At 37.4% G+C, this 3,755-nt stretch overlaps 1 pseudogene across 1 annotated transcript; it reads right to left on the reverse strand.

Annotated features, from left to right (window-relative positions):
- Positions 1-229: 229 nt before the first annotated feature.
- Positions 230-2,953, reverse strand: LOC149541498 (pentatricopeptide repeat-containing protein At5g48910 pseudogene; annotated as a pseudogene). Its single transcript, XR_016355136.1, has one exon. The product of XR_016355136.1 is annotated as a pentatricopeptide repeat-containing protein At5g48910 pseudogene (transcript).
- Positions 2,954-3,755: the final 802 nt, after the last annotated feature.

The following is a 3,755-nucleotide window of genomic DNA, read 5'->3' on the forward strand; positions in this document are numbered from 1 at the left end:
AAAAAGCACTATATTGAAGAATTCAACCCCACTCATAATCATCATCAAAAAGTGTAAATAGGGGCTAATATTGAAGACAAACTCACATCGACTTCTTTGTGAAACAAGATGTTGGAAAAGACCCAAAGAAGCTTGAGAAGAAAGGGTGTAAATTTTTCACACTTCCAAGAAAATATTTCATTTTAGAATTAGTGTCTTCAAGGACGACAAGATCAGTTATGTAAATATCTTGACAGCTAACTCTTGGATTGATTTATAGAGTGAAGGAATAGATCTAAGTGAGTCATTCTCACCACAAGTTACATTAAAAACAAGGTTGAAAAATAGAAATCGGTTTAGAACGCAGTCTGCCTCATAGATGCCAAATAAGTTTTTCTTCTTCTAGATGTGCATACATCTTCATTAAAACAACAAATGTAACATCTTGTATGATATAATAAAGCAGAGCTGTATTATATATAATGACGTCAGCAGTGTGATTTGGATTTCCAAAATCTTGGAACAACACATTTCGAGAAACTGGAAACAAAAGTCGGGCTCTTCTTTGTTATTCCACGTCTGACACAGCGCAACTTTGTATAGTACAAGCCAAGGTGAAGGCATTGCTTCATTTAAGATCACCAATAATCTCTACAAGAACATAGTCCTTGTTTGAAATGATGGAACCGGTTTGCATCCCTCACTATTATTTGTCTCGCAACAATCTTGGAAATAAACTTGATTGTGGTGTGGCAGTCTACACATACTCGAAGGTTTTTGACAACTCGAATAGTTGTTCCATGAGGGGTGTTCAACAATCCAAATGCAATTGCCAGCTTCTCACTATGGTGGCCGAGGAATAATTCTTTCTCTTCCTTCTCCACATCATTCAGTTCCTGCGCTGAATCTGGAAAGCCCCCTGCTGCCTTAATCTCCAAAGACAATTTCTCCAGCATTGCATAAATCTCCTGTGTCTGTGGATGTGATCTGTCGCCTGCACAAAAAGCATGTACCATTTTATGCCCTTCAATCCAACTACATCCAGGAATCTTTTTGATTTCTCTATCTTTCATCAATCTCCTTACCATTCCAACCTCACCCCACCTCCCCACTTCTGCATAGATGTTTGAGAGGAGAACATAAGTTGCAGAATTTTTAGGATCTAGCTCAAAAAGAACAGTTGCTGTAAATACTCCCAACTTTACATTCTTATGTGTTCTACAGGCTCCAAGCAAACTCGCCCATACAACAACCACAGGTTTGATTGGCATTTTCATGATAAAGTTCAGAGTTTGCTCAAGATAGCCAGCACGGGCAAGGAGGTCAGTCATACACACATAATGATCAGTTGTAGGTGTGATGCAATAGAAGTCAGTCATGCCATTGAAGTATTTACAGCCCTCATCCACTAAGCCTGCATGGCTGCATGCTAAGAAAACACAAGCAAAACTTACATGATTCGGATATGTTCCAGACTGCCTCATTAGTTCAAAGAGTTTAATAGCAGCATTGCAAAAGCCATTTTGTGCATATCCTGCAATAAGTGCAGACCATGAGACTACATTTTTTTGAGGCATTTTGTTAAACAGCTCATGTGCCTTTTGTATGCTTCCACATTTTGCATACATGTCTACCAGGGCACTCGCAACTATAACATTTAACAGAAAACCATTTTCTACTGCGGTCTGATGAATGTACATGCCCTGTTTCAACGCACCCATTTTAGCACAGGCCGGGAGGACACTGGCAAATGTCGTGGCATCTGGCTTTATTCCTGCCAATTGCATATGATTAAATGCCTCCAAGGCCTTCTCTGCAAACCCATTTTGGGTATACCCTGCGATCATGGCATTCCAAGAGACAACATCCGGTCGAGGCATTTCTTTGAAGATCTTTAAAGCCTGGTTAAGATCACCGCTTTGTGTGTATCCTGCAATCATGGCATTCCACGAGAATGTGTCTCTTTGAGGCATTTCTTTGAAAAGCTTTAAAGCCTTGTCAAGAACAGAGTTTTGTGCATACCCTGCAATCATTGTATTCCATGAGATCACATCTCTTTGAGACATTTTGTCAAACAGCTGACGTGCCATGTCTAGACTTCCACATTTTGTGTACGTATCTATCAAAGCACTTGCAACGACAACATCTGACAAAAACCCTCTTCCTATTACCCTTTGGTGGATACACATACCCTGTTCCAAAGCTCTGATTTTGGCACACGCTTGTAGTATGCTGGATAAGGTGAACTGATCTGCTTCTACACCTGTTGTTTGCATTTGGCGAAACAGCGTAAGTGCCTCCTCGGGATAACCCTTTCTTCTATAAGCAGCAATGATCGCATTCCATGAAAGAATATCTCGCTGAGTCATTTTGTCAAACACTTCGCGTGCATCCACTAGACTTCCGCACTGATCATACATTCGTATAAGGGTGTCCTGTAAAAGTTTGTTTTCCGATATCTCAATTTCCATTTCATTGATGTGAGAGTGGATTTTCCTGCCCTCTGAAAGGGCATTCTTGAAAATGCAGGTCTGCAAGAGTTGAAGATATGTAAAAGAGTTTACAGTGTGTTTGTGGGAAGTAAGCAAGATATGTAACGCCTCCTTCAACAAACCCTCTTTACATAATACTGCGAGTTTGAGATTTGAATTGTGACTGACGCTTTGGGAACTCTTGTTCAATCTGCTTATTATGACCGTCTTTGTTCTAAAAAATGGTTTTATAACCATTTATTTGTTACTGTGAATGGCAATGAAGAGAGAAGTGCTTTGAATGCCATATGTTTTATTTTTGTACATGAGGTTTTCTTCTTCCGAATGGAACGCAATCTGTATACTTCCCTCCGGATGTTCCTCATTCAAGAATAGTTCTGACCGTTTCCAATCTTTTAATTTTCTACCCCATACAAGATTGCTTGCTGCCAAACTGTAATATGTTCGGAAGTAAACATTTTAGCAGCATTGGTTATTCACATATTGATTAGTTGATTAGTGTGTTAAGATGATGCATTTTATGTAGTAGTAGATGAGTACATGTATTGGAAGGTGGAAGGGTTAGGGACAAGCTTTCAAATTGTGCATGTTATGCATGTATCTACTAGTATAAGACATGCTATCATATTAATTTCTATATTATGTGTGATGACGCAAGAGATTAAATGGACTTAACGAAACAAACTTTTTAGTAATTGTTATATTCTAAAAGAACTAATCTACCACCTAGAATTTGAAATTAATTCCCCACATATATAGTTTTAAATCTTATTTTTGCTTCTCTCATTTGTTCATTTGCACACCATTCATTCCAGAGCTTCTAAGAGGTGATTTTTGCATTCTGGTAATTTTTATGTTGTTGTATATCTAAAGTAATTTATTCATGTTTTTTCTTATTTTGTGTTTTTTATTGGAAAAAATATGATCTTGTAGATGATTCTCGAAAATATATTTTGTAGATATATTCTAAATTTTAAAAATAGTTGCAGTAACTAAAGAAGCAAGCTGCTGAGTAGTGAGAACAATCAATATTTGGTATATTTTTTAGTTTGGCTATTGTAGAGGATGGAAAACCAAACTTATGAGAGGAAATCACCATATCTTTATATGTGATTCTCATTCGTGAAGATGATCAATATTTATGTCCTTTTCATTTAGATTATGAAGTTTATATATTTAGATATGAGTACAAGTAATAAACGTCGTTTGAATGCTATAACTCACCAAAGGCTCTTAATGCTCATATTATGAATTTTTGGAGGGCATGGTGGAGAACATGAACTT

Source organism: Cupressus sempervirens, chromosome 8 (assembly GCF_028749045.1).
Source record: "Cupressus sempervirens isolate cs-2001-9-10 chromosome 8, ASM2874904v1, whole genome shotgun sequence".
In the NCBI taxonomy this organism is placed as follows: domain Eukaryota; kingdom Viridiplantae; phylum Streptophyta; class Pinopsida; order Cupressales; family Cupressaceae; genus Cupressus; species Cupressus sempervirens.